Below are 13,859 nucleotides of genomic sequence, written 5' to 3' on the forward strand. Positions count from 1 at the left end.
TATGATAATAATTTAAATACGAGACATGAAATCTATCAATTTTATACTAAAGCTGCAAACCATTAGTTTAAATATAATTATAATAAGCAAACAGCTATTTTTATTTCCATTCATTTTTTTAAAAAAAAGATATTAAGAGGGATTCAAATGTTTATTCGTAACAGCACCAAGCCGGCCACAACCTTCATCGTCTAACCTTGCTCTGAGCAAAATAACCTTGGTTTGATTATAACACGAGCGAAAAATACTGAATAACAATGCAATATGCAAAAAGATTGAAGCGTAATGTCATAATTAATTACATCAAATAATTCTTTCATTTTTTTTCAATTTCTTTCTCAAATGTTTCGTCTTACATAACATTTATTTACAAAAAGAATGACATTCATGATCTCTTAAAGATTAAAACTAATATTGCTTTGTATAAAATCAGAACTTAAAAAGCTCTTGATTAAATCAAGTATCATTTTCCCAGTAAAATTAATGTTTTTCAGGTCTCGTATTTGTATTAATTGCACAAATCACAACAAGCAAATCGTTCAGTTTACATTTAAATAATAAAAAATGACACTTTTTTAAGTAAGACATAAAGCTACTTAAATGTATACAATTTATTTCTTCATTTAAAAGATATATTAACAAAACCATTTTATTGCAAGTGCTGTTTATTTTTAAATTTTAAATAAATATTTATATATAAGATAGATCAAATTTCTTAGAACATGGAAAATAACTTGAATCAAACAAATTACCGCGAAATGTAATATATTCGACGCACAATAAACGAAAACTGCTAAATAGATAAGATATAATTATAAAAAAAATATCAATTTGCAAAAATGATGTGTCTTATAAACTAAGAATTAAAAATTATTTAATTTGTAAAATAATTTATGTAAATATAATCTAATAACTAAAATAACTTTTTTTTCCATAAAAGTAGTTTAATATAAAAAATGTGTTTTTCTTTAGACAATTAAAAGAAAACTATATTCAAAACTGTGTTTGAGTTTATTGTTTTTAAATTTGCCCGATCCCTTGTACGAGATTTTCTAGCACAAGTAAATAAATTTTTTTAATTATGCAAATAATGTTAAGTATTTTGGCTTTCAGGCAGTAGGCCAAAAAAGCTTATGATGTTGCCAAATGAGTTCGACATTATAAAGAATCTCGAACATTAATATTTCCGATCAAATTGTTTATTAACCGTTTAATTTATATAAAGAGTTTCCAAAAAACAACGAAAATTTTAAATAAGAGTCTATAATAGTGACCTATCTCTATTTATGAAATTTACACAACAAAATAAGGACCGCTATTTCAATTTACTTAAGCCACTTTTCAATATCAGACATTGGTTATTTCTAGAGCAATTTCAAAAGAAATTAATTATTGCTAAACTTAGGTAAGCAGTTATGCTATATGTATACACGCATGAAGTTTATTTTAAAACATATAACTGAAAGATAAAAAAATAAATAAATAAAATAAAACATGGTAGTTCAAGTTACTCCTAATTATGAGGTAACTATAATTGGAAGTAAAATTTCAATAGCTAGCTTACGTTAGTTGGAAATAGAGTTGAAAGATTTTTTTTTACATTTTTATAGTATTCGGTATTTATTTAAAATTAAAAGGTTCCATTTTATGATTTAATTCTTGTAAACAGGATTAAATGGGAAAGTATAATGTTCAATATTGATGGTGGCAGTTTTTTCATAGCCTGTTTCATTCCACACAGAAAAAAAAAATTTTCTTCAAAATATAAAAAGAAAAAGAAATATATAATCAATAAAATAAAAACTACTGTAAAAGAATTGTGTGACATTATGTTTAAAAATGACAAGATAGAGTTCAACTTAAAAATACTAGATCAAAAGTTACATATTTAAAACTTTTATATTTGCAGTAATATTAATAAATATCTATAGATTTATTTATTTCAAAATGCATGCATAATTAGACTATATAACTGATGGCACTAATATATGTAATTCACTAATACATCCAACTGATGTCGTAAAAGCTAACATTAAACTCAAAACAATTTTACAAAAATTATAGTCCAAAATTTAGACAGAAAAATTACTTTAGTGACCACAATGTCTTGAGTAACCCTGGATAACAGAATTATGAGTCTAATATCATCAAACCTAAATTAAGTGTTTGAAGTTACTCTGTTTACAGAGGACTGTTGTAAAATACAATTGTATTTAAGACAACTTAAATCTACATTGTCTTACGAAAACAACATCATTTTGTGATCGACGCTATTATGAGTCTAAAATCATCAAACCTAATTTAAGGGTTTTAAGTCACCAGAGATGATCATAAGTCACTGTTATAAAAGTTTCATTATTTATTAGGACAACTTAAATCCATGTCGCTTTAAGAAAAGTTCTTCGTGGCAGTTTAACCTGAATGCAGATCTCACTCACTGTAAAAAATTACAGTGAAAATATTTGGCATCCTGAGTGCAGCATTCGTAAAATCCATTTTACTGTAAAATCTATTTTTACCTTAAATTGTCTACTGTAATTTTTACAGTAATATTTGTTTGATTACGATAATCCAGTTATTTTGCAGTAACTATTAGCGTAAATATCACAGTATATCTGATTCCTTTCCGTACAATTTAACTGTGTCTTCTTATTTATCACAGTTTCATTTTAAGCATTTTAATATCCAAACACTTCTTCTTAAGGCATAGACAACCCCCAATTTAAAGTATTATTAATTTTTTTTTGATATTTAGTCTATAAATATTTGAATTTTTTTCTTAAATTGATAATTGAATTGATTTTAATTTTTATATAGATATTGAGGTCAAGGTACTGATGTAACTGACTGATACAGAGATGATAATGCATTTTGATGAGTTTGTTATAGTACTGTTTCAGTCGGAAATTTATAAATATTTAATTGATTAAATATTTGTTTTTTGAGTAAAATTCCTTTACTAATTCCTGTTTTCAAACCATTGCCTGTGTAAAATGTGTTAACTTAAATGTGTTTCTCATTCGTAAATTCTTTTTTTAATTTTTAAATTTCAAAAAAATTTCAAAAATATTTCCTAATGAATAGCTACAAATCCATTTGATAAATATATGCACTAACCGAGCGTAACAAAACATATCGCGATGCTGATAAAATATATATTTTAAAAGCAATCTATTGATCTAACATATTTTTATTATTTAATTTATAACAGAATCAAAGTCATGTGCCAAGTAACTTAGATTGGTTTTTAGTAATGGAACAATATTTTCAAAGGTACATTCTGTTTATTCACTTGCATATTGCTATATTTTCTATTATATATTAATTTTGCTATATTAGATATTGATTTTTAACTTAATCTTGACTTTGTGAGAGAGAAGAATGTCAGGTTTTTTTTTATTGACATGATACCATATGAACTTCTCCTTCAGCTAATATATAGTTATTTGATAACAAGGATTTTTATAATGAAGTAAATTCAATTTTTATTGAAGGTTTCATATAAAAAAAACATGAATATCATATAGATTCTTTGAAAGACTTCAATCATCTATTTAACAGGTGAATTAAAAATGTTTTTAGAATTATCTGCTCGAGCTTGTATTTTTAAAATAAATAAAAAGCGAGAAAACTCCACTGTTAAATATTACGAGAAACTTAATAATATTTAATATTTTCATAATAATTAAGTTCTTTTGAGATAGATAGGTATACGAAAATTATTTAAAAAAATAATTTCAATGGTTTTCTGACACCCATAGGACATTAACTTACGTTGCACTGTTGGAAATTCCTAGGAAAAAATGGTCAAATGACTATTCCTTTAATTGTTATTTTACCATATTCAAACAAAACAAAAATTCTAATAATCATCAATAAGATGGTAACTGTGAAAAAACTGTTTATTAACTGCTTTTACCGATTACGTTTAACAACCAGAATTTTATCGGATGAACTAGGCTGCTCTAATGAAGCCACTTAGTTCCTTGCAAATATGTACATATTATAGCCGAGAGGGTTAATCTGTCAATCTCGTGATCAACAAAATGGGGTTTCGAATTCCAGCGTCAATACCGCAGTATTTTCTCCATTCCCTTCTTTACAAGAATAGTTTCTAGCGCGATGCATGCTGGACTATTAGAATACGATATTGACACAAAGATGACCGCACCATGGCCGGTAATATTTCTTTTTTACTGTTTTGAAACGATGCTAGTTGTGATTGGTTAGTAAACCTTTTAGTTTAATATTCATTGTTTTTAACCACACTAGTTGTAAATGATTTCAAAAACGTAAAAGTGAAAAAAATGTTCCTTGCCGTAAACTTTACTGTTCATTCAATAAACTGACAACCGCCGGTAATTTCACCGAAATTTTAGAATATAACTTCTAACAGTGTGGTGGTATTTTATACCAGTAATTGCAGGAAGTAGTATTAGAGTCTAATAGCCTGTCACCTGGATTTTATCGAGCTTTGTATTAGATATAAAGAACGAGAACTGTAGCTTTTAACTGTATGGTTTAAGCATTTTTACTGTGGAAATTCTAATGCTAGAAATATAGTACATATTCCTAGTTTTAAATGGATAATAATTAAGCATTTTTCTAAATTTTACAAAATTTTTTGCTAAATTTTTGTTTGAATTTCGATTGCTTACAACATATTAACCATAACTTAAAATATTAATCTTTTCTTTAAGTTAAAGACTTGAATAACACCTTTATACATAGTTGAGAGAAAATTACTTTCATCTAAAAAAATAATTAGTTTTAATTGTGTCAATTTGAAATACAGTAATATTTATAAACACTAAAAAAACTTTCATTGGGAGCCCAACATCAACTAGACTTAAGAATGCTACAACTTAAGAATAATTTAACACTTGGGGTATCTATACCGGTACATTGTAATAAATAGTACATTGTAATAATTGGATTTTACAGTTAAAAGTCCTGGCACTCTCAGTGCCAGTACTTTTTACTGTAAAATCCAATTTTACCGGAACATGTTACAAACAAAAAATATAATATGCCATAATTTTTACAGTAATTATTACCACAAAATCACTAAATCTCTCTAATTGAATAAATATTATTGTAAAATTTATGGTATAATATTTTACGGTAAAAAGGATTTTTTAGGTAAAATGGATTGTATGGACAATGCACACGAAAATCTGATATTTTATAGCGTAATTTGAGCCGGACTTTCTGACAGGTAGATGATTCAACAAACAGCATGACCAGGATTTGAACTCTGCATAACGTATTAAAAATTACGTATTAAAAACGAGTAGTGCAAGTGCGAGCATGTATTAAAAATAGACCTCTGGTCGATGTGTCTTACTCCTCGGAGCTGCCCAACCTTTAAGTCTATCTATCTATACATTCTAAAGGAGAACTATAATTTTTAACCGTATTATTTCATCATAAACTAAATATAAAAATTTAACATATATAAAACATAATCTAATAATTAGAATTGAAATTAATCGAGAATTTTTGGAAAACTTTAAACATCGTTATTTTTTCTATACATTGAACATAGTAAAAAACTTTAAATACAAACTAATCTTTATCAAGAACCTACGTACATGATATTGCATATTCCAAATTTAACATCATTAAAATTGAAAAATGAAATAAATTGCATTTACATAAATATTTCTTATTTTATACCTCACTAAATTTAAAGAAAAAACAAATTGAATTTGCACATAAAATATTAAAATACAGAATACTTTTTTCTTCTAAAATATAAAAATTATTGCCAGAACTCCTCCTGAGAATTACAATGCTAGTCTAAATTTTTACAAATTTATATTATTCTTTTAAACTTCATAAATGAATTAATTAAGATTACATTTAAAGCAAATATTTTTTCATTATTATTAAAATTTAAGTTTAACAAAAAATTTAAAACTAGATTATCATGCTAAAATTGCTCTTTGTAATAAAGAAATTATTCCTTTGCAAGATAATTATTCTTTTTAAAATTATTATATCAATTACTGCATTCACAAATAAGCATTTTAGAGATTATTGTTATCTAATATATATTAGTCTTGTTTTATATTTTAGAGAAAAAATTCTGCAATTCTTTGATGTTGAGTTTCTTAAAAATAATATCTAATAGTTGAGAGACAAAACTTTTTTTTTCTAAACAAGGAATTGTTTCTGAATATAATTTCCTTAAATCACGTATTTTGGGCGTAAAAGTAGCGTAAAAAGTAATGATTTTTTAATAAAAAAATTAGCAAGATTTTAAAAATTTCGTTTAAAACAGACATTTTAGGGAGTTTTTTTTATATGTAAACTACAAAATGATTTCAGCAACAAAAATTAACAATTTTTCTAGTTTGTGTTTCTTACTTGAATTTAGAGATGGTTAAAAATCAAAAATACGCATTTATTCCTGCTCATAAGTTTTGTTGTACAAAATAATTTACAAAACCAGTATTTATTAATTTAATAATTACTAAAATATAATAATTGCGTATTATAAAAGAATGCATGCATTAGTTAAAAGTGAAAAAAAATTATTTCTGAACAAGATTTCATACAAATGTAATAAAAAGTAAAGAAACTTTACAATAGGTAAAAAAACTTAATAAAATATAACTACTCTAATAAAAATTTATACAACTTTAATGCTTAATAATCCAGTCTCTAAAAATTATATTTACAGAACTTTTTTTTTATATAAATTAAAAAATACTATGTTTTGTAATTACTTTATGTGCTTTTCATATTTTACATGTCATATTATTTTTTATTTGTAAATATGTCCCTTTTAGTTTTTATAAATATTATTTTCAATGTATATAGATAGTATACAATTTATTTATATTGTGGATATTATTTATACTGTTTCTTGTGTATATATAAGGATTTTAAAAATGCATGCATTAATTAAAAGTAAAAAATAGTTTTTTATTTTTATAAAAAGATTACGTATAAATGAAATAAAAATTTAAAAAAACTTCACAAAAAATAAAAAAAGCTAATAAAATATAAATACTTAAAGAACTTATATAACTTTAATATTTAGTAATCCACTCTCTACTAATCATATTTACAAAATGAGTTTTTTTTTTTTACAAATTAAAAATAAAATGTTTTGTGGACAGATTAAAATGCAAAATACAATGTTTTGTGGACAAATTAAAATGCAAAATACAATGTTTTGCGGACAAATTAAAATGTAAAATACAATGTTTTGTGGACAAATTGAAATGCAAAATACAATGTTTTTACAAATTAAAAAAATACTATGTTTCGTAATTTTTTATGTGCATTTTATATTTTAAGCGCTATATTATTATTACTATATTATTACTAGTAAATATATCTTTTTTTAGATATTATAAATATTATTTATAATGTAGATAGATATTATACACACTATTTATATTGTGTATATTATCTATGTTGTTTCTTGTGTATATATAGAGGGATTATTAAAAAATGCATGTATTAATTAAAAGTAAAAAATAATTCTTAATTTCAATAAATAAAAATTTTACGACAGGTAAAAAAAGTTAATAAAATATAAATAATTTAAAAAATTATATATCTTTAGTACTTAGTAATCTAGTCTCTACTAGTGAGTTTTTCTTTTACAAAGTATTTTTATGTAATTCTGTAAACATTTTTATGCACATTGCAAGGCCATATTATTTTTAATTTGTAAGTATATCCTTTTTAATTTGCATAAATATTATTTAGATTGTGTATACATTTACAATATTATTTAATTTTGAAGGTTACTTTTTTATATTTATGCATACGGAGAAAAATATAAAATTATTTCAATATATGTTTCTTTAAGGGAGACTTGTCTTGGTTTAGTTCCAAAACAATTGTGGTTAAAAATTCGAGAAATAGTTGAACAATAAAAAAAAATAATAACACTCACCTGCTTTGAAAACACTTTCTTTAAGTGATGTTGATTCAAAAAAATTAAAGTTTCTATAAAAAGATGAAGTGGTAAAAAGTTTATTTAAAGAACCTTGGATCATTCTTAGTTGAGGGGGGTCACCGAATTTCGAAACAGGACGAAAACTGTAAACGGTTGTCGTTCTCTCACTGGGCCAAGTTCAGAACTAAGCGCGTATTTTGTAGTTACGTTGGCAGCGCCTCCTGGTGGATAACAGGTAGTATTTGTGTGAGTGAAAACGTTCCTGTAGTTTAATAAAACTGTTGCGTAATCAGGAATAGATGCGGAAATAAACTCAAAACGATTTTTCTGCTACAATAGGAAAAGAGAAGTGAAATAGTGAAATAAAGACGCTCCCTCGTGTGTCAGCATGTTAAATGTTTTAATTACTTTCCTTAATTGCTCGGCTTAGATTATTAAAGGTATGCTCTGCAAAACTTTTAGTGACACTCACAAATAAGAAGAACAATAGATGAAAGCGCGCTCCAGCATTTGTGTTATGAAGAGCTTAAGAATTTTTCTTTTATATAAATCTGCGTCTCTCTGCATAACAATGTATTAAATGTATAATAGAATTATGAAATTAAATAGCTTTAAAAACGCTTTTTTAGTTACGTTGTCAAACAAAATAATGCCTATTCTGTTAATGATATTAAATCTACGCTGCGCTATTTAAAAATGTAGAGCAGTATGTAAAAGTAGTTAATAATTTCAATTAATGTAAGAATAAGAAATGGTGCAAGGAACAATAAATAAGATTTTGATAGTGAAGACGGTTATTCAATATTTTAAGTTATTTGATTATTTTTTAATTCTAAATTAACAGTGATTTTTAAAATTAAGATATGAAAGAAAATTTGTTCAACTTGTTACTGTGTTATTTCTTTTGCGTAGTTTATCTTTTGGTGCAGAATTTTTATTAAACATATCAATTTAAGACAAAACAAGTGAAAAATAAGTGTAAATTTTAAAAACGTATGATTAAGATATACAGCATAAAACACTGAGGTCATTTTTTTTTATTAATTAAAGATAAAATCTTTCAAGCAGGGGTCCCTTCCAAACACTAATTTTTTAAATTTACTGTTTTTTTAATCTAAGAGAGAGTATTTAAATCTAAGAGAAACAATTATTCATCATTAAAATTTATTTAATTTATACAATCAATTATTGATACATTTTGAAATATGACTGAACCACTTTTTGCAAATTGCTTTTTCTAGATTTTATATTTTAGTAGAAATATATTCCAATTACTTAACAAATTTTTTTGGAAACTATTAGACAGTTTTTTATAATTAAGAAATACCAAAATATATGCTTATTCATAAGTAGAGCTTCAAGAAAAAATATATTTAAATGGGACACTGGTTGTCCTATCAACGATAAAGGGTTAGCTTATTTACCAGTAATTTCATTGTATTTAATTTAATTGTTATTTGTGAAATAATTGAAAAAAATATTTAGGTATGAATTAGTTTTAAATAGTGGGTTCATCTGCTACTTATATATAAGAAAGCAAGTTTTGAAATTAGTGATTTAGAATTTCTTAAGAAAATACATTTCGCAGATGAAAAACTTAACACTTTTAAGATCTGACAAATCACGATACAGGAATGCGAGTGTAATAAACAACTGAAAAGGTTTAACTGTGGGAAACAGTCCAAAGCTAAAAGGAGGTTATTAAAAACACTTCCTAGCTTCAACCTCCAATTAAACCTATTTTGATGCTTAATTAAACAGCTGACCTCTATTGCAACTAGTCATATTTTGAAAGCGGTTTTGTTTTATCCTCATAAAAGATTAGTTTTCAATTCCTAGTGCTTATACACTTTGGTTTTTTATATACATACAGATTCTAAAAATACATGTTAAAGGTGGTTTTAACAGAACATCTTATTTGGATTGGAGCAAAACAACGAAAATACATCAGCACTTTCTTCATCGTAATATTATTGTTATTTTGAATTCCATGCTTAAATTTCCATGTAAAATTATTTTTATCCCTTTTTAGACAATCGTAGAAATATTTCAATTTACAAAAATATTTACAATTTCAAATTTAACGAGAGAAAGTAGTGCTGTTTTTTCTGAAACTATTCCTAAAAACACAGAGGAAAAGCACGTATTCTTTAAAAATCAAAATAAAAAATAATACAAAATAAAAAAATAAAAGAAAAACTGAATTATGAAAACTAAATAAATTCAGTTCAATATGTTTAATATAATGTATTAGATTTTCTTTAATTGGTTCATGTTTTTTCTGATTGTTTTTAAAATAAAATTTTGTAAGATAATAGCAATTATATATTAAATAAGTTAAAAACGTATCATGCACGCAGAGAAAAATACAGGTAAAATTACAGTCCATGTATAGTAATGAGATTTCTACTACAAAAACCAAGCATAATTTCAGTAATAAAACAAAAATATGCAGTATTTAAACCACCCATTTGGTAAATTTTACGTCCATATCTCAACTGTTTACCAGAAATTCTGTTTTTTTAAAACTATATTTCTTATTATCACACATTTAGTAACAAATACAAAACTGGAAAGTAAATTTAACAGAATAAAGGTTATTCATGCCATGCACTAAGGCAGCGCTTCCCAAACTTATGACTTTTGTGTATACCCTTTCTAAATTTTTTGAAACGCTGAGTACCACTTAAAAAAATGAATGTATTTTTTACTATAAAAAATTGCACAAAAGTTAAAAATCACAACTGGCTGTTGACACCACTAATTATTAAATGTTAACTCTGAAAAAAGTGGCCAATAGAAAAATACGTAATCGTAAATTTTCATGATAAATTTTCATAAATTTTCTTAAATTTTGTTTTTAAACAAAATTTTTTGAAATTTTCGTTTGTTGCAAAATATTTCACATAAGAACGCGTATCCTTGCTAAACAGTTCCCGTACCCCTGGGGGTACGCGTACTACACTTTGGGAAACACTGCACTAAGGTATCGAAAAATTCAAAGCCTTGTTACATTAATTACCAAAAACCAAGATAATAATTTTACTGTTAATTTTACAAAAAGTCATTACAAAATGACTTAGGTAAAAGTTACAGTGCTTTATGGCGCTCTCTTAAAACCAGAAACACGGTAAATCTTTAAACATTCTGGTAATTATGACCATACTTTTTTCGAGTGTGTTTTTTTTTAATTTCATTAATTTATATTTGCATTTTCAATTAAGAACACCATTTACCCGCTATGTAAAGTTTAGAAACAGCTATTATTGCGTTTTATGAACAAATAATCATACAACAGTATAAGTTCATCCGTTAGTAAAAAATTTTATATTTATACATTGAATATTTCTCATCACTTAAAAATGAGAAGAATGCTTTCAATATTTCGTGTTTCTTTTAGGTATTTTATCACTCGCATGGTAATCCCTAACAGTATTTTAATCAAAAACTTTCCAATTAATTTTTAGATAGCCAATAAATTTCACAGTTTTAGAACGGATTATTTTTTTGCCTAGGATTTTGTTAATAAACTAACTGGAAATAAGGGATACTTCTTTGGAATTAATTAGCTACTAGCTGATAATAAATGTTTTTAATAGTTAGGATATGCGTGACAAGAATTTTAAACCATAAATTTTTTTGTTACACTACTGTTTAGGAAAAATTTACTTAAAATAATGTAACTGAAAACTGTTGAACTTTCGGAAATAAAAATCCAGTTCAGAAAAAAATCAATACATTCATCTTTGTAATTTAAGTATTTTCAATGCTTTCAATTTATTAAAATTAATTAGGTTCTTCTTACTTTTTTTACAAAAATATCACTTTATTTAAAAAATTTGGAGGTTCATTCTTCAAACTCCAGTGGCGGTGAAATCTTTTTACGTGAGTTCGAAGTAACATTCTCTAAAAATTGTTCCGTATTTTTTATCTTCTGACAGCCTTTGAATTTGAATTATTTATTTTCTGACATTTAACTTAATTTATTTCTTATTCTTTTTCACATGTTTTGCAAATTTGTCACTTCTCTACTAAGACCTTTCTGATTTTGAGGTTATTAATAATTTTCATTCATTTATTTTGCTCTACAAAATTATTTAATGCATTATTTCATTCCTTTCTTCAGCGTTAACCGTAACAATTATTCACCTATAAATATTTATTTTCAATTCATCTTTGAATTTCAAAAATTACTTATTTATTTGCTCTTTAGCTAAAAATAAGTTCATATTCCAACTGTGAGATCAATAAGGGAATCAGTTACTGAATATTAAGAAACTGTTATATATTTCGGCCGTATTGCACTAAAAGAGAAAAATTTTGATCAATATTACCACAATATCGTAAAATTTACCTTGTTTTTGACTTTATGTGAGCATCAGAAAGCTCGGTAATTTTTACCGAAGTGCTATGATAATGATTTTTGTAAAATTAACAATGAAATATGATTTTATAATATGTAATAAAATTTGGATATTAAATAGTACTAATTAGTGCTTTTTTTATATATATAGATGGCACACGAAAGAGAGGATGGCTCCCACCAGATGAGTTGATTTTTTCCGAGGGACACATTAGGGATCCGGGAGTCAACCAATAAGGCAATCTATTGCTCCAGACAGGATCAGATGGAGACATCCTCGGGTTGTCACAAGTCTGTAGTGCTGAAGCGAAAAACAAAATTTGGTAATTTTATCACGATACTTTAAGGCAAGGTATAAAAACTAGCTATTTGGTTATATTTACTTTAGAGTTTTGTAATTTGTACTAAATCTGAAGTAGTAAGAGCTATAAATTTGAAAACCAGAATTTCCAGCAAACAATTACAATAGGAAAAGAAAATCTACCAAATGAATGGTTTAAATATTGCATGTTTTTGGTTTTTAATACAACTACCAGAATTGTCATTACTATACTGTACGGTAGTTATACCAGAATTTTTTTTCTCTGTGTACTTAATTGTTTTTTGTGATATAAACTCTTAACATTTAACTATGTGAAAAACATGGTTTTTTCCTTCCCAAAACAGTCTTCTGAATAACTTAAATATGTAGCAAATCATTATTTTGCACCAAACACTTCATTAATTTTGTCTGATTTTAAATGGAAATTAATATTCTAAAATTCAAAGCAAAAACAAAATCAGATGGTTTAAATCAAAGCAGCTATTTCAGTACTACAATAAAGTACCATACGTAATGAAGAAGTGAAAATCTCTTGACATAAGACATAAATTAATAATACCAATCAATCTTTTGTGCTTTTTATTTGTGCCTTTGTATTACTTTCTAAGATATTATTATTGTTGGTTTTATGGAAAAACAATATTGCTGTTGTTTTATGAGAAAGACTTGATAAAAAAATTTTTTATCGTATTTTATGGGATATATATGATAATTTGATTCCGCATATGACTAAGCGAATTCTGTGTTTAAGTTCATAGAATGGTCAGATAAAGATAAATATGCTAAGAGGATGTAGCATTTTATACTTATTCGACATTCTCATCTCATGTATCGTAACTCAGTTCAATTATGCCTCGATACAAGAGGAAAAAAACAGTTAAATTTATTTCTTCTAAAAAAGTTTTTCTATTAATAAATTTGAAGGGTCACCGCCGTTGTTTTAGGTACTCTATTTAACGTTACTCTTTTGTTTGCCATACATTAAACTACGAGAAGTAGAAACCTTAAACTACTCTTGTATATATATATATATATATATATATATATATATATATATATATATATATATATATATATATATATATATATATATATATATATATATATATATATATATATATATATATATATATATATATATATATATATATTATGTCGTTACTTGATATGTCGATTCTATACCACCACCTCTATACCACTTTTTTTAATTTATTTATTTTAGTATAACGTCTTTGGCAAAATAATCCCAGTCA

At 25.3% G+C, this 13,859-nt stretch overlaps 1 protein-coding gene across 2 annotated transcripts in view; it reads right to left on the reverse strand.

Moving 5' to 3' along the window:
- LOC107448206 (FMRFamide receptor) overlaps positions 1 to 8,101 on the reverse strand; it is a 98,248-nt gene extending 90,147 nt beyond the window's left edge. The window contains exon 1 of one of the 2 annotated variants that reach the window (XM_016063322.4): positions 7,919 to 8,101. The gene's annotated coding sequence lies outside the window, so the exon portion shown is untranslated. The remainder of the gene's footprint in view (positions 1 to 7,918) is intronic. The other variant, XM_016063323.4, reaches the window with a different exon arrangement.
- Between the last annotated feature and the right edge of the window lie 5,758 nt (positions 8,102 to 13,859).

The sequence above is a fragment of the Parasteatoda tepidariorum genome, chromosome 4 (assembly GCF_982258835.1).
Source record: "Parasteatoda tepidariorum strain Cologne lab strain chromosome 4, Ptep-v5.0, whole genome shotgun sequence".
NCBI classification, from domain to species: domain Eukaryota; kingdom Metazoa; phylum Arthropoda; class Arachnida; order Araneae; family Theridiidae; genus Parasteatoda; species Parasteatoda tepidariorum.